Source organism: Callospermophilus lateralis, chromosome 3 (genome assembly GCF_048772815.1).
Source record: "Callospermophilus lateralis isolate mCalLat2 chromosome 3, mCalLat2.hap1, whole genome shotgun sequence".
In the NCBI taxonomy this organism is placed as follows: Eukaryota; Metazoa; Chordata; class Mammalia; order Rodentia; family Sciuridae; genus Callospermophilus; species Callospermophilus lateralis.
In genome coordinates this window covers 37,565,259-37,589,406 of record NC_135307.1, presented here as the reverse complement: position 1 = coordinate 37,589,406, position 24,148 = coordinate 37,565,259, and the positions used below count along the sequence as shown (strand labels likewise).

At 39.6% G+C, this 24,148-nt stretch overlaps 1 protein-coding gene and 1 long non-coding RNA gene across 3 annotated transcripts in view; one reads left to right on the top strand and one right to left on the bottom strand.

Moving 5' to 3' along the window:
• Window positions 1-17,984, bottom strand: part of LOC143395173 (uncharacterized) — a 32,416-nt gene extending 14,432 nt beyond the window's left edge. Inside the window, exons 1-2 of the long non-coding RNA XR_013090746.2 lie at window positions 17,664-17,984; window positions 14,320-14,450 (exon numbers count right to left, since the gene is read on the bottom strand). This is a non-coding gene — a long non-coding RNA (uncharacterized LOC143395173). The remainder of the gene's footprint in view (window positions 1-14,319; window positions 14,451-17,663) is intronic.
• Window positions 16,533-24,148, top strand: part of Stxbp6 (syntaxin binding protein 6) — a 235,482-nt gene continuing 227,866 nt past the window's right edge. For both annotated transcript variants that reach the window (XM_076850123.2, XM_076850124.2), the window contains exon 1: window positions 16,533-16,893. The gene's annotated coding sequence lies outside the window, so the exon portion shown is untranslated. The remainder of the gene's footprint in view (window positions 16,894-24,148) is intronic.

Genomic DNA, 24,148 nt, shown 5'->3' with positions numbered 1-24,148 from the left:
TATCAAAGAATTTGTGGACATATTAAGAAAATCATTATAATAGTAATAGTTAATGTTTTCCTATTTTTACTATTACCAGTTAATACCTTATTTAAACCACGTAACAACGCTCTGAAGTAGGTAGTATTTTTGCACACATTTTATAGATAAGGACACTGAAATTCAGAGAAGGTAAATAATTTGCCCAAGTTCATGACTAGTGGCTAACTTTGAAATGCCAATCCTAAAATATTTACTCTGAAGCCTGAGCTCCTAGCAACTGTGTTAATTTTAGCAATGCACTGAAAAATATGCTTCATAACAAAATCTGTGGGAAAAAATAATAAAATACTGAGTAAATTCATAGTTAGTTCAGATCTAGAGATCCCTGATTAATGAATATTTCAAAGTCTACCTGGAAGGAAAATTCTAGTGTTTGGTTAAAATTCTGTCATCTATGATTTTCTCTAAAACAGTCTACTAATGCTTTGAATATCAACACTAAAGGCATGCGTACCAAATTAATGAGTGGAAAGAAGGTAAAAGAGAAGCTAATATAACAGACGACAAAATCAAGATCTTAAAGGTTCTCATAGACAAAATCAAGATCTTAAAGGTTCTCATAGACAAAATTAAGATCTTAAAGGTTCTCAAAGGTTCTCATAGTAAGGTAAACTTAACTAAATTATATTTTTATATGGTAAATTTAGAAGTTCAATCCTTGAGGACTAAATTTAAAAGTAATGACTTAATATTTGCACTTACACAAAACAATTCAGGCAAGCATTAGTTAACTCTAAACTTCATATTTGTTGAGGGTTATGCCTGCCAAACCTTGAATAGAAGACATGACCATATTGCAAGAAGAAGTAATGCTACCCAGTCCAAACCTAGAGAAACAAAACTCAGTAGTGGGTTGACCCATTGAAATAGGAATGCAAAAAATTAGAGAACAGATTAACCAGAATGGCAGGAGTCTTAGAAAGCATGAAAATAAGAAACAACTTAAAGTGTACTGTGCATATCTATAATCTCAGCTACTCAGAAGGCTGAGGCTGGAGGATCACAAGTTTGAGGGTAGCTGGGGCAAGAGAGGGAAACCCCATCTTAAAAAAATAAAATGAAATAAAGACCCAAGAATATCTCACTTGAAAAAGGAGAAAAGGAGGCTATATTTCCATATTTCCTGACTAAAATGTTTTCATTTAATCTTATGTAGTTTTCAAAAGCAGAACTAAAATAAATGGACAGAAATTGTGGGGTGGCAGATTTTTGATCAATAAAAGAACTCTCACAATGTCAGTCATATACCGGCAATCCAGGCTGTCTTAGAAAATGGTGACTTCTAGGTCACTAAAGGAATTCCAAAAGCAGCTGAATGGCCACTTAGCAGACACGGTAGGGAAGATCCATTTTGTAGATGGAGACTTGGAATAATTTACTTCTAAATCACCTTCAAACTCTGAATATCTTCAACTCTATCCTACAATACAAACTCCTAAATCTTCAGCCATTACTTCCACTGTTTGCCTACTAAACTATGCCAGTCAGCCAAGCAAGGATACTTGGTATTCTCTATACCCTTCATTTCTTCATTCTGTATCTTTTCTCATCTTCTTGCTTTCATTCAGACTGAGCTTTGCCATTTTTATGAGATTTGCAAAAATCATACCCATCCTTGAAGACCAAATGCACTGCAATGTCATCCCTGAGACTTTCTCCAATAATTAATCTAATTACACTCTTCACTCTCAGCACTGTGTTCATCTCTCTGGTATAGCTTTTATGATATTCCATCTTGTATTACCCATTTTTGATAGTTCTCTTTATTCTCTATGAAATTGAAAGCTACTTGAAGGCAAGGACCATAGATTTCACATTTCAACATTCCTGCGCACATTTAAGTACAGTGGTTGCCTATAACTGCCCTAATAATGCATGCTTATTAAATTGGATTTGACACAGTTGCTGCATAAAATCAATAGTGAGACTGGAAGGATAATTTAAATATATTTTCTGATTAAATGCATTTCTGAAGCAGAATACTTATGTCTCTCCTTCATGGACCCTACTAGTTTTTTTTTTTTTCTGCCTGATTTTTTATCGTAGTAAAATCCATAATATTTATCATTTTAAAGTATGTAATAGAGTGGTATTAAGTGCATTCACAATTGTTGTACAACCATCACCATTATGTAGTTCCTGAACTTTTTCATCATCCGAAAGGAAGTCCTAGACCCATTAGGCAGGCACTCCTCATCGCCCCCACCCCCAGTCCCTAGTAACTTCCTCAGCTTTCTGACTCTCCTAGTTCATTTGAAGCTGCAAGACAATGTCTTTACCAAGTGGTTATTTGGTAAATATTTGTTAAACTGAATTTGAATGTAAAGGAACTGTCAGAAAATACACAAGATGAAAAAGGCCAAAAGAGACCAATTATTTAAAGTGTAAGTGATTTTAAAAGGATACTGATTTTGAGCTTAACTTCATATGGAAAAACATGATTGCCAAGAAAGTACTTTAAAGTATAAAGTTCTACTTAAATCTTTTTAAAAAATAGCCATAAAAACAAATCAGAAATTAGCTGTGCAAAGGCATGTTGGATGAAAGTCTTTTAAAGTCTACTTTTTTGCAATCAAATCTTCTAGTTTCCCTCAAAATACACATGAACAGTTAGGTGACAAAGAACATTTTAGGAATTGCTCTTGAAGAAATCTTAGGTTTTCCTTATATTCTTCACTGCAATAGCTTAGTTTGTAATATCTAAAATATTATTGTTTCTGATTTTGGCTCCTTAAAATGAAACCGTTCGAAATTTCTTCTGTAGGTATTTTTGTTATCTCTAAAGTTGGGGAACACAGGGATGAGCTTGTTAGCTAGTTCTCACTTTCAAGCAATAATTCTTTTAAAATTCTGCCACTGGTTTATAATTTAATTTATTAGTGATTAAATTACATTATTACACTATTTCAAAAAGACTCGGTTTTTGAAATTATATTATTTCAAAAAACTGGGTTTGACACATGAAAATATTCCTTTATGTTAATTCTTTTACTCTATGGTAGGTGGCGTCAATACTTTTACAATTTTATGATATTTCTCCTGTTGCTAGAATATCCACTGCTTTGAACCCCAGTTTCTCCACCAAAGACATTTTTCCAAGAGGTCTTGTAGCTAAAAGGAACTGTACATTTTTTTGCATTCTCCTCTGACTAAAGAGAGATCACCAAAGTACTATTGTGTGCAAGTGACAGTTTAAGTTAATTAAATTCAGTGACATTAAACTAAACCAGTGTGTACAAAATGACTCATTTCCAACAAGCCCTTTTTAATATCATGAAACTGTAAAGGGTTATAATATACATATTATTCCAAACAATCCTAAAAGCAAAGAGGACTTCTTTTTTCTGAAAAAGAAGGTGATTTGCTGTTGTTTATGACTTATTTGCTTGCCTTCAAGACATTTCTTGAGACATATTTTTGTTTCTTTGTATATCACAGGAAAAAATGTAATAAGGGAATTTCTCAAATTGTCATAATGGAAGTAGAGAAGATATTGGAAATATAAAAGGGAACAATTGAGAAGGGAAAGATTCCTGACAGCAACTGCAAGTTGATTGGAAACTTGAGTTGAAAGTCATATTGCTAGAGGAGATGTAAATGGATCCTACCTCTTTTGACAAAGCTTTCTTTTCTTTTTTTTTTTTTTTCCTTTTTGGTACTGGGGATTGAATCCAGGGATTCTTTACCACTGAGTTACATTCTTGGCCCTTTTTATTTTTTATTTTGAGGCAGGATCTTGCTGAGGCAGACCTTGAACACATAGTCCTCCTGCCTCAGCCTCCTGAAATAAGAGTCAGCCATTAACAATGATTATCTAGTTCCATCTTATTGTCATGGAAAAAGGTTGTAACTTAATACTTAGTGATAAAAGTCATTTATAGAATAGTATGCACCATATGTATTTTTGTAAAGATAAATATATAGTGAAATTTTAACAAAGATCATCTCTAGGTGGTGCATTTCTGGAGTCTGTTACCTGCTTGCTTTCTGTGTTCTTTACTTTTGCTACAATGACTATGGATTTATCATGTATATTGGATACACAATGTAAATAGTATCTTTCTAATGTTAAATTCTTATGAGAATTACCTAAAACCTACCATATCATTTCTAGATGACTACATAAACACTAAAAGTAGTAAATGTGGAAGGATGGGCCCAGTGGAGAATTGTTCCCAAATAATAGCATGTTGCAGTCCTCCTCCTCAGGCAATCCCACTTAAGAACATTTCTGTCTGGGAAAATCTAGTCAGAATATTTGAAAATGAAGTGGCTATTAATTTTGAATGACCTTATTTTTAAATTCAATATATTTTTGTATGTTTATTTCATAAAAGATATATATATATATATATATATATATATATATATATATATATATATATATATATATAAAAGTGAGACCATATTAGCATTTTAGGGCTGCTATACCAAAAATGCCTTAAATTATAAATCTTATAAACAATGGGAATTTCATTCTCAAGTTCTGGAGCCTGGGAAATCTAAGATCAAAGTGTCAGTAGATTCATTGTCTGGTCATGGCCCATTTCCTGGTTCCTAGTTGGTGTTTTTCACATTGTAAGAGGGGAAAATGAGCTCTCTTGGACCTATTTTATGAGGGCACTAATTCCATTTTTGAGGGTCCCATTTTCAAGACCGAACTATCTCCCCAAAGCCTCACATCTGAACATCATCACCTTGGAGGTAAGAATTTCACCAAATGAATTTCAAGGGACACAAACATTTCAACATGACAGCCCTGTTCTTTTTCAACTAAATGACATGTCTTGCTCGATGCTATCCCCTTTAGGGTTTAAACCAGAAAATCACAATGGCTAAAAACACACATAGAAAACACTCATGGATCTGCAGATAATATGGCTTGGTTAATCTGGGCTGGTCTGGCTGGGAATTTCCTCAGGATGCAAGATGGCTGGACTTGGTTCTGGGCTTTGGACAAAGTTCAGGTCTGCTCCATTGATGCTTGTTCTGGGGTCCAGGATGAAGCAGGAACAGCTATCTGGGGATGCTCTTCTCAGGAAGATCACCCCTGTACAAAGCTCAAGCCAAGTTACACAAATGCATTTATAGCTTCTTCTCACTTCCAACGCCAAAGCAAGTTACAAGGCCAAACTTAAAGTCAGTAGGTCAGGGAAGTGTATCCTGTCCCACAGAGAAAGCAAAGTGAGTGAACACCAGCCAAACAGTATTCTTAACTATTTTAGTTAATGAAGTCAGTGACTGGGAAGTGACTTACAAGCCATTGCATAGCCTCCATGTAAAAGGAGACTTAACTTGGGGGTTGAGAGAAACTTTAAGTCAGTTCTCATGTGAGTGTTTCCACTTTTACTTTTTGCTTTAATTTCCTATCAACCATCTTTTTCTTTCCTATCCCACTAAATCTTCAAGCAAACCATTTGCCTGTATGTGAAACTAGTACTATAGCGGGGTTATAGGCATTCATTAGTACCGATACAGCTATGAAGGACTGAATGTTTGCATAAGCCCAGATTTTATATATCAGAATCCTAATCCCCAACACAAGGGTGCCAAGAGGCAGAGCCTTTGGCAGGTGATTTTTTTTTTTTTTTCAAATGAGAAGACAGCAATCTGTAAGCCAGAAAAAGACTCTCACCAGAACCTGCCAGGCTGGCACCTGATCCTAGTCTTCCAGCCTCCAGAATTATGAGAAATAAATTTCTGTTGTTCTTTGTTAATAGCAGCCTAAACTCAAGCTCTTGGTAGGATGAAAAATATCTGTTCTGAACATAATTGAACAACTTTGCTGATGGTCTACCTGCAAGTACAACCAAAATCAGTTGAATACTTCTCTACAAAGAGAAGCTGGCTGATGATAAGAGGTGCCATAGAAAGGTGTGTTTTCCCTCTGTGATCTTGGAGAGCTCCTCCAGTAGCTGAAAGAACATCAGAAGTTAAACACTGAGTTCTATCTGGGTGAAAATTAAAATCAAATATGCCTCTGGGAAAATGTAATTGTCCCTGCCTATGTGTCTGGCTCAACAAGATTCCTTAATGTCGTTTTTCCTTAGGGCTGAAAAATGGACCTAATCACTCTAATAGCCACTCATCTAATATTAATATATTTTTCAAACAGATCTATTTTCTGGATGTCCATACTTATATACTAAATATTTGACTGTCCCATTTTTCTCTGACAAAATTTCAACTTTGTGTTTAAAATGTTGTTTTACATTTTCCTTCCTAAGTTTTGAGCATACCCAAAGTGAAAGACTTCATCATCTACCTATAATTTAAGAATGTAATTTGGAGGGGCTGGGGATGTAGTGGTAAAGGGCTTGCCTAGCATGCATGCACAAGGCCCTGGGTTTGATCCCTAGCACTGGATAAAAAAAAAGAAAAGAAAAGAAAGAAAGAAAAAGAAAAGAAAGAGAAAAGAAAAGTAGTTCGGAGAGTATAGTTAACGTTTCCATCCCTAGTTCCAATCAATGAGTATATTTGAAATTTGACTTTTCCCATCTCCAGGATATAGTTCAGTCTGTGCCCTTTCCCTCATTTACCCAGTTTCAAATGTAGTCTAAACCACTTTTACCTGTCTCTCCTCAATTGCTACAATGATCTCCAAAGCGACATCTCTTCCTCCACTCTTGAGTTTTTTCAGTCCATTTAAGCACATAGCTCAAAAGTGGTCTTCAGATGTCGATCCCTGCCACTCCTCTGCTCCTAGAGCTTCAGTGGCTTCCCATAGAATTAGAAAGATAAATCCCAAGGCCTCACGTGATCTGGCCTCTCAGCCTTCACCATTCTCTTCTCCTTGTGCTTCAACCATGCTGGTCCTTCCTCATCCGTGATGGCCTCAACTGCTTTTTACCTTTGTGCTTCTTTTCCTTTGTTTCCATCTGAAACACTGTTTCCCAGTCTTCCCTTGGTTAACTGGCTTTTCCTTCACTTCCTCTGAAAGGTTTCCTTGACAAACACTCCCCCCCCCCACACACACACCAATTGGCTTAGTTCCCTATTATGTATCAACGCCCTTATCTCATAGCATGAGTCACAGTTTATAACTGTATATTTACTCGTTTAATATCTTTCTCCCTCATCAAACTGTGAGGTTCATATGTAAAGAATCACATTCATCTTTTTTCACTCTGTATCCCCAGTCCCTAACACAGTGTCTTGCATACAGTAAATGTTTAATATTGAATACACAATTAGTTGCAATAATACTTTCATATGATTTTATGTTCTGATTTTTATTGATTGAGCTGGTCTCATAAATACTCTCATTAGGTATCCCATTTGTTGTTCCTAAAAGGTACATAATATTCCACCAAGTAAATAAGACAAAATGCACTTAAGTATATCCCCATGTCCTGAAAAGTGTTACCCATTTTTACTATTATAATCAATGCTACTATAGTAGAGCTGTTTCCTTGAAAGAAATGTACAAAAGTAGAAATCACAGGATCATAGCTTTTTGATATTTTTCCTGATAGGACCATCAATTTTTCTTTGAAAGTATTAGAATGACTTATCTTTTAATCATATTTGTTTGTTTTATTTTTATTAATGTATTTATTCCTGAGACACAGTCTTGCTATGTTGCCCAGGTTGACCTTGAACTCTAGGGCTCAAGTGATCCTCCTGCCTCAGTCTCCTGAGTCCTGGGACCATAGATGCCTGTCCCTTTACCTGGCTTGGCCATATCTTTTAAATGTTTATTACAAAAAAATGACCATTGTCTGTGAACTCCATGTCCACCTCTCCATGGGACCATATACTCATTTTACAAGTTGCAACAGCATTGATACTATTGAAAGTCTAATTTCTTAAAAATCCTTGGAACAATTCTCATTATATTTTATGTATAGTAAAATTATAGGGACACCAGGATGTCTGTTAGAAAGATATGTTTCTTGTGAATATGACATCATAAATCTGACCTAGTTTCAAGGTTGTTAATTGATTCAGCTATCAACTAAAAATAATAAAATTATTTGTTCTTTTAATGTGTAAATTGCAACCAGAAACTCATTGCCTTTGTTCAAGGATGCATTGCAAATACTTGAATTATGAATAAGATGTAGTTTTCACAAAGATTTCCTTACAGAGATGCTAGATACTGGCAAAGCTTTTCAAAAATATCTTTTTCTTGGAAAATAAAATAACTATACTAACTTTCAGGTGGGAATAGACATAGGACCAAAAGTGGTCAAGTGATGGCCTTTTCATAGCCCACAGCATGTTTACCACCAGGGATCAAGGCCCTAGCAAAGAGAAATTTCATTGTGTTTTTAGAAAACCATCTGCCTTGGGCCACCTCTGCTTGATAAGTATTGTAACGGGGGTGATTTGAATCTGTCCCAATCTAGGGAGTTTCTGGATAGCCCCAGGAGTTCCATGCCACAGTGTATCAGGCTCTTCTGGGATGGACGAAATACGGTTCCCAGGGTCCTGTATCATCCTGGCTCCAGTCCACTATAGGGCTGAACTAAGTTTTCCAGAACTGTTTACTTCATCAATGGAATTTTATCTCCCCAATCTTCCTTCCTTTATTCCAACCTTACCTCCCAAATCCTGTAAAAGATTTAAGGACAGGTCCAGCAAGGCCTCAACAGGACAGATAGCCCCAAGTATGTGTACATGTGCAAGTAGAAGCAAAACACAGAATGATACACGGAAAGGAAAGATTCAGGTAAAAGGAGAGGGAGATGCCTCCGGCTGCCACAGTCAGTGCAGATTTCCACAGACTGCAAAGAAAGACAGGGTAGGATTTAGAAATACAGAGATGGGGCTTGGAGATTAGAGTAAGAAAGGGCATTGGGGCAAAGAAAATTGATTGCACTTTTAAAGTGCTTTTTGTTTTTCCCAGGTTTTTCTTGGCTGGGTGTCCTCAGGCAGTGCTTCTTAAGCTTTCATGGGTAAACGAATTACCTGGAGATCTTGTTAAAGTTCGGATTCTGATTCACCAGGTCTGCAAGTGTGGGGTGGGCAGGAGAGTCCGAGTTTTTAAACATGCTCCCAGGTAATGCTGAAGGGGCTAGTCTGAGAAGTGTGCTTTGAGTAGCAACTCGTAGGGCTTATGTTTCCACGATGAGGCAGGAGCAGTGAGAAGGGACAGGACTGAGCAGGTCCTTCAGCCTGGAGAGCTCCTGGGGACTAAGCAGCAGCAGGAGCTTGTTGTTATCTTTAGTCTCCTGGGCTGCAGTGTAGTCAGGGACCATAACAAAAAAGAGAAAGAGCTGCTGTACATAATACAGGAGACCTGTCCATCTCAGGCTGTGGATGGATTGTGTCCTTCTCTCTTCTCTAAAAAAGCAGCTCAGAAATTCTGGGTGAGATAGTAGCTTTGTGTGGTCACTGACTCACTTGTGTCCCGGCAGAATAAGGGATTCTTTGTTAGCTCAAAGCCTAGCAGCTTTTCTGGATCTTGGTGGAGACAGAGTCATTTTAAAACCAAAAATAGGTCTTTCCAAAATATTACTGAAATAAAAGGAAGCAGTGATTAAGATGCTTCAGTCTTCCAAACTTTGAACTTGACAACAAGAAACAGCCATATTAAGATGGAGGCTCTGCTGCTGCAGAGGGTGGTTTCAACAATCTTTGTATATTTTTCAACGTTTCTGCTAGATGCTACAATACTTTTAATTCAAGTAATTCAAGAAATGAGGAGAAATTAGTTGTATTTCACTCTTTTGGACCGAAATTCATAACTAGTCACTGTAAAAGACTAATATTTGGTATAGAAAGAATTTCTTAGTCTTAGTTGAACACAAAGGCTGAAATCTCTAAACTGTTAATTTACATTATCTTTGCAACTCTAGTAACAGATGGAAACACAAGGACATCTGGACAGGAGGAGCTGGACATTTTTTAAAAAGCACTTTTTATGTATAGAAAGTTGTTTTTGTAAAAACAGTGATGCTATTTTGCATCTGTGGAGATAAAATATGATTGCCTATGGCAGAGGCAGTGCTTCTAAGCAACAGCTTGGGTTGGAAGTTCAAAACACTCTTGGTTTTCTGATCTCATATTTCTTGGGGTGCCCTAGATTGGTGGTCATGGGCTGAAAATAGCAATATTTATTCAGTGTTTTCTGTGGGCCAGGTATTGTGCTAAGTATATTATGTATGTTTTCCCTTTTTTAAAAAAATACTCTTATTTGTTTTAATTAGTTATACATGACAGTAGAATGCATTTATGCACTTTGATATATCATACATAGATGGGATATAATTTCTCATTTTTCTGAGTGTACATGTTGTAGAATCCCATTGGTCATGCAGTCACATATATACATAAAGTAATAATGTCTGTTTTGTTCTACTATCCTTCTTATCCACTCCCCTCCACTTCCCTCTAACTAATCTAAAGAAACTCTATTCTTCTCTAGTGCCCTGTCCCCCTTATTGAGAATTAGCATCCGCATATTAGAGAAAACATTTAGCCTTTGGTTTTGGGATTGGCTTATTTCGCTTAGTATGATATACTCTAATTAAAACTATAAATAGATAGTAATATGAATATTTAGAGATAACAAATCTAATGGTTAGATAAGTTGTGGATTTTGCCCAAGATTCTAAAGTAGGAGTTGAAACAGTTTCAGACCAAAACTTTCTAATATGAAATCCATGTTCTTTTTCCCATGGTACGCTGCTTCTTCACACTCGATTGTTTGATGTCTCTTGCTGAGGACAGTGTGCCTCTTTATGGTAGCAGTTCTTATTAGTGTCGAGTTGCATTGGAAAATCTGTGAAGTCAGTGGTAGGTTAAATCTAAAGACCTTTAAGATCCCTTTCAACCTTTACATATACCTTTCCAATGCAGCACCCTTGGACATGCTGTTTTCTCTGCCTAAAGTTCTTTCTTGACTTCTTTTTTGCCTGTATATATCTCTCTAATATAACTACTTCAGATTTATTCTGCAGACTTCAGCTTAATCATTATTTCTTCAAAAAAGTGTTTCTTCCTTTGACCACTATTTTTATTCTGAACTTTTAATAGCACAATGTACCTTTTGGTTGTAAAACTCATTGCAGATATCTCTAAAATGAACTTTGTCTCCTGTCCCTGATGACTTACCCCAAAGAAGGCAGGTTCTAACTATTATTTTTTTGTTGGGCTCCTGCCTCTGTGCTAGGCATTGGGTGAGGGGAGACAGAAGACCCTAAGACTTTTCCCAGCTCTCAAGGGACTCACCATCTACTTGGAAAGATGTGGCTAAGAATTTTAAAAATATTACAGAATAACCAAGTTCGGGATGTAATCAAGTCTTTTTTGCAAGACAAAATTGTTTTGGTTTTATTTTATTTTTTTTCTCAAGAAACCATCTCCCTTCCTAGTCTTTGTCTTATCAGTATGTTGATATGTGAAACCTGAAGCAGCGCAGGAGATGAAGTAATATAATTAGAGAAGTAGGAAGAAGTTGGAGGTCAGTAGAAGACTGTCAAAGGTGAGAGGGAAGAGACAAGATCTGAAATCTGCCATGGCTTTCAGAAATATTCCATTTACAAGTGTATGGTAGTGGGCTGAGGTAATCAGATTTGATGTCAATAGTCAACACTTATGCTGGCTCTTTTTTTTTTTATTCCTTCAGAATTGGGAATTGAACTCAGGGGTACTCAATCATTGAGCTACTCCCCAGCTCTTTAAAAATTTTTTTTTTCAATTTTTTTTTTTTTAGTCTTGTTGATGGATCTTTAATTTATTTATATGCCGTCCTGAGAATTAAACCCAGTGTCTTGCACATTCTGAGTAACTGGGATTAGAGGCATGAGCCACAGTGCCTGGCTGTGCTGGCTCTCAAAAGCATAGAAGAGAAAGAAATTGTATATTTAGTAAAGTAGCGACAGGCTATCTTATGACAATTCAGTCATAAAAGAGGGTGGGCTCCCGTTATAAACTAGCTAGCATCCTTAAAGTTTTGATGAAACCACATACCAAGGTTAACCGTGTGGGGAACAGAACAGGAACTCAAGCACAAGCTCCAGGAGCCCATCTGAATTCTGCAGATCTCCCAGACCTCACCATATCAATGTCACCAAAAGTGACAGATTTCATTCCCAACTTACAGATGACACATACATTCAACAGCTACCACTAGCCTGGGGACGCTTGCTGCTACTGCCAAGGGAGCTACTGTGAAAAGCTAAATAAAACCTAAAGCTTTAAAAGAATCCATAGTTTTGAAGAAGGAGGATGGGAAGAAATTATTAAGAGTAGAATGATAAGGAATCCAATTTCTTCCCTTCCTCAGTACATTCTTTCTAGCTCTTAATTCCAGAGTTCTTTCTTGTTATATTTTTTTTCTCTGTTTCTTTCTCCGTGTGTGTGTGCTGCTGGGCATCAATACCAGGGCCTCATGCATGTTAGGCAATCACTCTACCACTAAGCTATATCCCTAGCCCCAAATTCCTTTAAGACCACAAGATACTCTTATATTGCACATCTCTTTGGAAAGGTTGATAACCTTCCACATATGAATGTGAATTAATTTAACTGAGTTTACTCAGTTCTCACTTGAAGTATACTAAAAGAATGTTGATTCTTAAAAATAGGAAGTAACAGGCAAGCTGAGATAGGAAAATTAAGGCCAGAATTAAGAGGACAAATACATGGAAAAGGGTTTCAGGAGAATTCTGGGGAAGTAAGGTGCAAAAAGAATAGAAAGAGGCTGACAATATTTGTACCCATTTCAAGACCAATCAAGGCTGGTGCTGTTCTCCTCATGAGAGAGAGAGAAATTTCTTCCTCTTTGCTCTGCATAAAATCAGGCCAGCAACCAAGACCTGATCAGGTCCTATTATAAAACCTTAGGAATCAAATAGATTGCTCAGCACTACTTTAGAGACATGGCTTTTGTAGGAAAATGAATGTTATTCCAAGAAATAAGGATTCTTCTGGTTCTAAAAACAAAGACTACTTTGGAAGAATGTAATGAAAGTTGAAACATGAAATTCTAAATATTCAAGATACTGTGACCAACAAAAATGACAGTTTGATATGGTTTAACCTAAAAGTTGACAAGTGGATGGATTCCTGATTTTCCTTATCTGAAGTCACATCATAAGAATTAAAAAATTGAAAAGCTACTAGCTATGCTGGGTAGTAGAGGAGTTTAAAAATAATATATAGACTTTGCTAATCTTGAAGATATACTGTGATTGATGATGTTATATCATAAGTGATGCTGTTAAAAATGGTTGTTATAATGCCCAGTTCCCTGGTTCAAGCTCTCTGTGTCCATCTCAATTTATTCCATTTGCTATTTCAACAGCATGTCTGTCCATAGCCCTAGGCAACATGAGATATCTAAATACATAGGTGTTTTAGGGTGAGGTTCACAGTGGGCATCAGGGAGTTCGGGGTGACTCTAGATGGACTCAATTTTTTCTTGCATCACTAAATGCTAACAGGAGGGTTTGCCATGTGGTCCCATGTCCTTTTAGCCATGAGTTTACTAGCGCCACAGGGAAGATCACTTTTATATTTTCCTTTTCTTTCTCACAATACAAGGACATTTTGAAAGTCTTTAAAACTTGGCATCTAGATGAACTAGAAGGTTTTTTTTTTTAATCTATTCTATCATTTCATGATTGCACTTTAAAAATAAAAAGAACAACTATGCTTGCAGTGACATGCATATGGTATTTCTATAATTGTACGTAAGAAACAGGCAACAATAGTAGTTCTTGGGGAGGGAAATTGTTTTTCTTCTGGACTGAGCTGGATTTTGTACTGTATTTCCTTTATACCATGTATTATTTATTAATAATAATTAAAAATACAATTAACTTAAAATTTAAGCAGAGAGAGCTGGTGGTGTAGCTCAGTTGTAGAACATGTACTTAGCATGCATGAGGCCACGGTTTTATCCCCAGCACCCAAACTAAACAAACACATAAAATGTAAGAAAAGTATTTTACTTGTAAAAGCACAGAACCCCTCCCTATATAAATGTTTACATCCTGTTCTTGTTCTTTTTGATGACCTTACCATTATTGTGATTTTTAAAAATAATAATTCTTAGGAGCTGTGGGAGGTGGAACAGAGACAAAGAAGATTTTGATGATGGAAATTGCTATTTATTTTGCAAATATTTGTAACTACCTGTTATGTGATAGGTTCTGGGCTAGGTACTTCCTCCTTTCCATAACTTCTGGAAGGATTCTTGTGTAAACACCCAAGCATTCTTTTTTTTTTTTTTTTCCTTTGAGAGTTTGGCATGCTTAAAATGCTTCCCATAGATAAGTGCCAGTCTGGTCTGTTCCCCATGAATGCAGCAACTGATGTGCTCACCTGCAGGGAAAAATCACTCACAGCACAGCACTGAGGTAGGTCCCAGGTGTCTGGATGAGGCAGACACTACAGTGCTGCCCTGCATTTGAATTAGAAGGCACTTTGTATGAAGGGGGTGATCTTGATGAGACCTTCAATATTGAGAAAGAAAAGATAAAAAAAGAAGACGGTGAGGAAAAAAGAGGTGACTGGCAACGGGAACTAGCATATTATAGGAATGCCTTAAATGACAAAATTGTTCAATTATCCAAAAGCTGATTCCAAAGTATTATAAACAGCATCCTAACACATTAAAATATCTTGTTGAATCAATGAAGCTTGCTTAAAGACAACTTTTGTAAAACAGTAGGAATTTCTCATTTCAATTCAGATTTTATATAGATGATATGTAGATTAAAAACAGTAACTTCTATTTGCTTAACTCTCAACATTCTAAAACCCTTAGACATATGCTGTTTCTCTAAATCCTCACATGAACACTGTGAGAATTGTTTTCCATTTCGCAAGGAAGGAAAGCACAGCTTAGAAGTAGAGTCACTCATCCACCTCTAAACATGAGAGGGAAATGGCTGAGGTTAGACCAGGATCTGGAAGATCTTCCTGGTTGTTACATTTTTTTTTTTCTCTCTTTCTGTTTCTTTCTCAGTGTGCATGTGTTGCTGGGCATCAATACCAGGGCCTCATGCACGTTAGGCAATCATTCTACCACTAAGCTATATCCCTAGCCCCAAATTCCTTTAAGATCACTTATTCATTTTAAGATCAACTAAGCTAGGCCCTGCATGTGTCCTTCAGAGACTGGCAAAGCCTACTTGACTTTATCAGGGAAATCCTCTGATTTTCATGAAACAGTGAAAATACCTTAGGTTTCCCCATTTCTTCCATTCTTCCCTCCAAACTATTGTCCTAGCTCTACTGTTGGGCCCATCTAACCAGAGTTCAGTTTGGGTTATGCCACTTTCTTCTCCTACGCTCTTCTCCACAGAGCCTACAAATAAGTTGTAGGCTGCACACACTGGCAATCGGGCCCTATGCCTGAGACCCCCTCCATTTCTGCAACCCTCTTTCCTATTTTGGTATGCTAATTCTTGTTCCTTTTACTCAAACCAAGTAGGGCTAGTGTAGGGTGAAGTAGGACCCACAATTTGAAGGTTTGCCGAAGAACTCAGTATTGAAGGTTAATATTTTAATGATATGAATTAGAAGGCACTTTGTATGTAGGGGGTGATTTTTTAGAATCAAACAATTCTAAGCTAGTAAAAAAAGGAATGATGAAAAATATTTCATGAAAAAAATTCAAATAAAGAAAGGATTAGTGTTCTTCAGACTCCAAAATGCCTCCGACGGGCTTTGTTACTTATCTTGCAGTGACTTTCCACACAGGTACTTTTATCGATGATGCTTCCTTAAACTTAGTACTCACAACCACTTTGTACATTACCTACCTCTCCTTGAATGTTCCAGCATTTATCAGTAGCTCTCTGTCAGGAAAATCCTATTTCCCCTAGTACTTTGAAAGCAGTCTGAATCATCTTGGATCTTTTCCCGAACCTTCCCAACCACAGTGGGCACTCAGTACCTCTTCAGTACAAGAATGCAGAATTCATTGGCTCAAACTGGCTGAGCAGGGAAGGGACACAGCTATGATTGGTTTAGTTTTTGAAAACAAAATTGTATTTGTTATCAAGATTTAATAACGAGAATATTTTACATGAAGAAAACTGACATCTCTGCCATTTCTTTAAAAATCAGAAAATCCAGCAAAATTTGGTCTGAATTCTTGCACGACAGCAATGGACATCTAGAGCAGAACAGTGGCCTTGCCCTTAATGATCTCTCAGTTCGCCTCTTCCCACTCACTTCAACTAATTTATATTGACTGCTAATCAGGTCCCCTTAGCTCTCTGAGTTTGCCACCCTAGGCATGGAGACTGGATAAAAATCTATCTGCAGGGGCCACTCCTTCTTTCCCGGAGAATAAATGTTTTCTGGTTGTTCTTTCGAATATAGTCTTCCAGAGAGGCTCACAGAAGCAATCCATCTTTCTAGCCCACAAACTTCCCACAACCCATGAAACTCACATTGCCTTGTACACACTGACCAGTTTGTTCCAGGTCCTCTGCTCCGAGCCCGCGCTCTTCATCCACCCTTCCACCCCCTTCCGCCTGTGCTCTGTAGCCTGGGGCGAGTTCCTGGGCCCCTGCCGCTGCACTTTGCCCCGGGCTAGGGCGCTCGGGCTCGCCCACGGCGGCACTGGGCATGCTCAGAGGCGACCGCGGGGGCAGGTTTGCTTTGCAGGCGCTCGCATTCGGCGACGGGCGGGCGCGCGGCTGCAGCTGGAGCTTCAGAGCCCAGAGTTGGAGTTGCCGGGAGTTTCCCCCGCACCCCTCCCTCTTCGCGCGCGGCAGCAGGAGCCCGCGCTGGAGCCGCGAGCAGCGGCGAGCCAGCGCAAGGGCCGGCCGAGCCTTGTCCGGAGCCCGGAGCCCTGCGCGGGGCAGCCCCCGGGGAGGAGTCTAGCCAGCTGAGACGCGTGCCGCGCTCTGGCACCGACCAGGGCACTAACCAGGCTGCACGGTAGGGCGAGGTGGAGGCCCGGCCCGGGGGGATGCGGTTGCAGCTGCAGCTACTGTTGGGGAGCCTGGCGCTCTGTCGGTTGCGGGCGGCCAAGGCAGGGGCTTGGCTACGGGCGGGTGGACCAGGCAGGCACCAGAGAGATGCTTTCAAGTTGGCGGGCATCGGGAGAGGGGCTTTGTGAGCGTGGAAGGGGATTCGATTCCTGATTCTCTCCCATCCTGGGACTCAGGGTGTGGGCAAGATTGGGCAAACCCGGAGTGGAGCAGTTCCCTCTGAGAAAGTTGAAGATAGAGCTTTTCTTTCCTTACTATCCCCAAGGTAGTGTGATCCCCGAGCGTGCCGCCTGGAGGATCCCAGTGTGGGGAACTCGGTGGGTCGCTGAGCCCTTCGGGTGGGTCCTCCTACCCCAGGCTAAAATCAGAGAATCACCCCGATCTTTGTGAACGGTGGCGTCTTCTAGGAAAATCATTGCTGCCAAAACTGAGGCGGGCTGCTCCGGCAGGCACAGCTCTCTGCCCCCGGGACGTTTAGTACCAGGTGATGTCCCATCCCCAACCTTAGACCTAGTCAAGGGCGCCGGGTTCGGAATTCGCTCTGGCGGCGCGCGCCGGTGTCTGGCCTCACACACATGGCGGGGCAGCGAGGCTGGAGTAGGTGGATGGCCCGAATTTTCCTCCTGCCTTTTTCCTTGGGTTTATAACACCCCACCGCCCCACCCTGTTCAGAGGACAGGACCTGCAGGGCCAGGTAGAGAATTTAGTAAGACTTACTGTTCCTTTGGGAGAGGGTGTGGGGTGTATCTGCCTTTGATTCTGGCCCAGGGCTTCATGACGAACCCCTTCCCGTTTCTTCCTCCGGGACTGGGTGTGAAAAAAGGGCCAGCGGGTCCACAGAAGGTCTCACTCAACCCATCTTCTCTTAAGGTCCAGTTCTAGGCGACCCCAGGACTCTAGAACTGGCATTGTGTGGATTGTAAGGGTGTGGAAGATGCCCATAATTTCTCCTGGCTCCACTTTTTTCACTTCTTGTTTTTGAGTTTTGGGGTTTTGCCTGCGCACGAGTCAGAGCTGCGCTGTCATAACCCTGGTGGTGGAGGGGGGGGGGGGCGGGCGGTGGAGGAGCTTCAGCCCAGGCTGTGAGCCGCTGTTGCCTCAGAGGCTGCTAGTGGGAATTCGTCCAGAAATGATTATGCAGGCTAGAAATATGCCTCTTTTTTTTCTTCTTTTTTGGCTGAACACCTTGGCTGTTGGGTTTGTGTGTTAAGTTCTTAAAGGGGTACCCACACACTGCTCAAGTGCCATGTTTTAGAGCCCCCCTATTTCTGCTGAATGTTTTTCTCTTTTGCTTTTTCCTTGGGGTTAGTCCACTTTGGGGTGAATTTCCAGATATGGAAATCACATAGGGCGGTTACACTAAACAAATTCTAGAGTGAGATAGACCTGAGGTCAAGTTGCAGCTTTACAGCTGATGACAGGTCTGGTGGACAAATATTACCCACTCTGAACTTCTGTCGAGCGGGGATAATCACGGCATTATCCCTCTCCATTGCAGTATTGTTGTGAGACTTGAATAAGATTTTGAAAATGAAAAGTGCTAAGAAAACTTTAAAGCACCGTTCATGCCAGGTATTGTCTCTGAGCTGTTTACTCAGTTTTTAAAAATTAATTAATCCTTAATTATAACAAAACTCCGGAGTCTTCTCCCCTCTACCACTCTTTACTAAGGGACTTAGTTGGCCATGTCTTTGGAAGTAGCTATTTACCCTCACCTTTCCTCAAATCCATCTCTCTTTTGATTCTAAGGATTGAAACTTCAGTCCTCATATTTCTATGAGGGAGGCAGCACGGTATAGATTAGATTAGGAGAACACCTGGAATGCTTTATCAATGTTCATGGTCCTGAGACCCAGAATTGTCATGTCAGCAAGGCCTTGCTTTGAAATTCAAGGTTGCTGAAGAAGACAGCAGGCCCTGGGGTGGAGCTCTGACTTGGCTTTTCACAGTGGCCTGGAACTAAGTATTCAACCCCTCCTTGGTAAAATCAGTCTGTGAGATTAAAAGCCAATGCCAGTTTGAGGCAAGGAGGCGAAAAATTGTCCCTTGGTTAATAAGGGTTTAATCAGATTCCTGAGACACCCCAGATTTGCATCTTCCCTGATCCTAGATGAGCATCGGAATATCCAGGATGGCTTGTTAGATTACAGATTATTGTGCTATATATACCCCCACCTCCCGAGTCTCTGATTCTCTAGGTTTGGGATGAAGGTTCGACAGTTTGCATTTCTAACAAGTTGCAGATGATGCTGATGCTGCCAGTGCAGAGACCATGCCTATAGAATCACTTAGAGGGATGAGGATGGTTCTGAAATTCATTTTTTTAGTACTTATAGAGACATGTTTTCTTCTAGGTGTTTTAGGAAGTTGCTTTAAGAATGTTATATTCTAATTACCCATGTCATTTACCATTGTCCAGTTTTGATGATTCTGATTGATCTTCAAATAAAATGATTTTCACCAAAAAAGCTAAGATTACACCTTCTTTTCATACTATAAAATACACAGACTCTGGTTTCTTGATCATTTTGGGTCAGACCGAATTGGTGACCCTTATATTGATAAATCCAACGATTACTCCCTTTTCTTTGAGACTCTCAGATTTGTGGAGAGGAGGTTGCATACAGTTCTGACAGTTTGAACCTATGGTTGAAGGCCAGGTAAAATCACGTAAGAGCAAATTTAGACAGAATTCTTAGTGGTATCTTTCCTGAATGACAGCCTTCTGGGGAGTGTGAAGTGCACCTTATTGGTTGCCCCATAGTGGCCAAAACTGGCAAAGGCCTTCCATGCCTTCCGAAGGATGGTAGCATTGATTGACAGTAACCGAGGCCCTCCTTCTCTCCAAGGGGGAGGAAGGCAGGCATTCTGGGGCAGCTGTGCAGTATCAGCAGGATGCCGTGGGTAAATTAGCTCATTCTTAAGCACGGTTTGGATTTGACCCAGTCAAAAGTACATCTTCTTGTCCCCCAAACCATGCAAGGTTGTCATGACTTGCTATGACCTAGATTTGGCCTTGAGTTTTAACTGCTTTGCTTCAGAGAGGCTTTGGGAGCCTGCTTGAGTGAGGATCATTCCTGAGATAACATCCTAAGGAAGAAATGAGGTTTATGTCATGTGGCCCCCAAATGGACTAGGTGAATGGGGAAGGCAGTCAGCACTTTAATATGCTTTATCTCAACTTTCCATTTGTGTTTTGTTTTAGTGTTGGAATGATTAGCACTAGAGAAACCTATCAGTAAATCAAAAATCTATTCAAAAATTCAAGTGTACCACTTAATGTTTTAGTAGATAAAACTGCAAAGCCCAAACATGCCTTCCTGACAGTAATCAGCACTGAGTGAAGGGACAGCCTTTGGGTCATAATTCTTCAGATCTGGCAGCTCATTTAAATAGTTTCTCCCACTTAACCTAAGCAGGGAACATTTCTGTTTTAAAATTCCTTTCCATAACTTGATGTTTATGTTTTGGGTGTTACCCCTAGTTTTTGCTGCTGGAATTTTTCCTATCGTGAGAGTAGCCTTTCTCCTTATCACCTTTGTTTACTTTTCTTAGCAGTGGTCCCCTGGTATCTTTGCTCCCTGTAATAAGTCTGCTGTGGGGCAGTCATTACGGTATTTTATTTCTCTTTGGTCATTAGGACTATTGTTACTGGCTCACAGATAGTCAAGGCCCATTCCTGGTACTATTCTCAACCTTCCTAGAGGCTGCTTTTAAACAAAAACTCTGGGTATGCTATACTAGTTTGATTCTAAGATACACCCCACTCCCCACCCATTTCAGTATTTTCCAATTTCAGAAATCCAAATGGGTCTTAAACATTAGGATCATATCTAATGTACATTCCCCCCCCCTGTAACCTAAGGTGTTAAAAGTGCCTTCCAATTGATGGCATCTCAAAGCAAATTTATTTCCTTACCCCAGTAGAAAATATGGTTTTCTACTCAGAGCTGCCCAGCTGATAGAATTGAGCAGCAATTGAATTAGCTCAGCAATTCCAAGAGTATGTTGGAAGAATGCTGTTGGGATGTGTGCTAATAGGTGTGCTCTTGTAAAGGGCAAATCAATTTGAGAAGCACTGCCTATTATTTTTTCCTCTTACAGAGATTCTCAACATGTGCATCATCGTATAAAAGACTGAGAAGTACCACACTTAACAGTATCAACAACAAAAATTGGTTGTATTTATTTAAGTCCATGTTTCCCAGAACACAGAACATTTTTGAGGTTATGTGTATCTTGAAACTTCATCATTGAATTAGCACATTCCAACAATTCTAATATGTTAATAACCAGCTATGGGTGAGGTAGTTTCACTTAGTACATCCTTCAAATATAGGGACATTTTATAGATAGTAGTTGATTAATGATCTCTATAGAATTTTTTTTTTTAAGTGTAGAGAAAAACAAACTGTCGTGGCTAAGAAAGTCTCCGTGAAGAAACTGGACTCTGATGACATAAATGATGGGGTCTCATTTTTCTAGAGAGAAGGAACATTTTAGGTTGGTGATTTCATGGGGCAGGAGTGTGCATACTTGTAGTTTTGATTGCATGTGAATAAATTTTCAGAGCATACAAGACAAAGGATTGTGCCTAGCATGCTGTCTTAGTGACTCTGTGGTGGTGGTCAGATTTCTTATTGTTAAGTTCTTTCTGAATTCTCTGCAGTAGCAGAGGAGTGCTAGTGATGACAGGACAGCCATTCATGGATAAGCAGGGGTGGAGCCACAACACTTGGATGACAGCAGCGGATGTCTGGTTCAGAAAGGGAGAGTGTCAGTGTTCCTGGCCCTTTGGATGACAGGGTTCTGGTAAAGAGGGATTCCTTACAAGGAAGGCTCAGTTGAAGAATATTGGATGATGAGGGAAGAGCTTTCCAAGATGAGGGCTCTTGACTGGGGTTTCAAAAAAGAGCAAAAAGAAAGAACTCTTACGACTCAGCAATAAAAGGCAAATAACCCGATTTTAAAGTAGGCAAAGGATTTGCATAGATATTTCTTTGAAGAAGATGTGAAAATATGCTCAGCACCATTAGTCATCAGGGAAATGCAAATCAAAACTACAATGAGATACCATATAATATCCACCAGGAGGGTTATGAGCTTAAAAGACCCAGGAGCAACAAGGCATATGATGGCACACGGAGGCTCAGGATGGGGTCCTGGCTACTTTTTGAGAATGAGGAAAGAGGTAGCAAGTTTGAGGCCTGCCTGGGCAACTTAGCTAGAGGATCAACCCCTAGTACTGGGGAAAAAAAGATATAGGAAAAATTGGAACCCCCATATAGTATGTTGATGTTGTGAATGTAAAATGTGTAGCCACTTTAGAAAACAGTTTGGTAGTTCCTCAAAATGTTAAAGCATTTGCCTCACAAACACCAATTCCACTCCTAGGTGAATACTCAAGAGAACTGAAAACATGTTCATATTGAACACTTGTAAATGAATACTCACCGGAGCATTGGTCATAATAGGCCAAAGATGGAAACAACCCAAATGTTCATCAACCAATGAATAAGCAAAATGTGGTATATCCATACAATGGAAAACCAATTAGCCATAAAAAGAAATGAAGTTTGGATTGATGCTATAATATGCTTTCACATAACATGTGAAAGCAGCCAGGCACAAAAGGCCACATGTTGTGTGATTCCATTATGAAATGCCCAGAATGGGAAATCCATAGGGTTGGTTGCCAGGAGTTGAGGAGAAGGATAAATATAAAGTGACCATTGATGGGGATGGGATTTCATTTTGGGTGATGAAAATGTTCTAGAATTAGATGGTCATGATTGCACAATTTTGTCAATATGCTAAAAACTATTGAGTTGCACACTTTAAAAAAGATGAGAAGTCCATGGACAGGGTGTCAGTTTGGGGTTGGTTTCTGCTCCCTGGGAGGTGTTATCTGGCTTACTTCTTTCTCCTTGTTTGTCTTTGGGAGCTCCAGGGTTATCCTGTTAGACTCTAATCCAAGTCTTTTCTCTGAATTAAAAGGGTTTTATTCCTGTTTGCTTCTGAGTCATTGGGATAGTTTTCATGGCAAATGCCTTGTGATCTCCAGATTCGTGTGTTTCTGGATTTCCCTCCGGAAACTAATTCCATATTTAGGCTTCCTTGTTATGAGTCACCAGAGGGCATGCTGACTGGGCAGTTTATGCTTAGCTTCTCTCATAAGATTTGACTGTGGTAGACAGTTAAGTGTCATTTACTAATTTGTTTATGGAACTCTGTCAAGATTACCCTCCTTCTGATTTTTTTTTTAATATTTATTTTTTAGGTGTAGATGGACACAACACAATGCCTTTATTTTTATGTGGTGCTGAGGATCGAACCCAGGCCCCGCCTGGGCTAAGCATGCACTCTACCTCTGAGCCACAATCCCAGCCCGCCTCCTGGCTTTTTAAATCTTGGATTGCATTCACATAGAGTCCACAGGGTCCTTGGCACTATATGAGCATCATTATATTGGGGGTAAGAGTCAGGATGCTGAATGAGGCACAGCCCTAGGGTGGAGGCCCTTTCTTCTCATGTAGCAGTGCTTACCAGCCCATCATAGAAAGCATGGAGAATCTTGTTAGAATATGGATTCCCTTTCAGTAGGCTGGGATGGGTGCTGAGTGAGTGCCTGCAGTTCCAACAAGCTCCCATCAACGTTGATACTGCCATCCCTTGGGTCAAGCTTTTGAGTGGAGGCTAATCCAGCATAGAGAAGAAGGCTTTGTATTATTAGGACAGAGCTGAGTAGGCTTCACCATTAATTTGCTTTGGTTTTCTTTCTTTCTTTTATCTATCTATCTATCTATCTATCTATCTATCTATCTATCTATCTACGTATCTACCTACCTACCTACCTATGTATCTATCTATCTATTTTACCAGGGATTGAACCCAGGGGTGCTTAACTGCTGAGCCACATCCCCAGCCCTTTTTATTTTTTATTTTGAGGCAGGGTCTCACTACTAGGATGCTTAGAGCCACTAAGTTGCTGAGGCTGGCCTTGGACTTGTGATCCTCCTGCTTCAGCCTTCCAGGTTGTGGGACTATAAGCATGTGCCACCATGCCTGGTGAATTAATTTGCTGTGGGATCTTAGCAAGTTAATATCTGAGCCACAGTTTTCTTTTTGGAGGATTAGAAGAAGCCTGAGTTTATAGACATATTCCTAGCATGATATGCCTGGAATGGCCATGCTATCTCCCT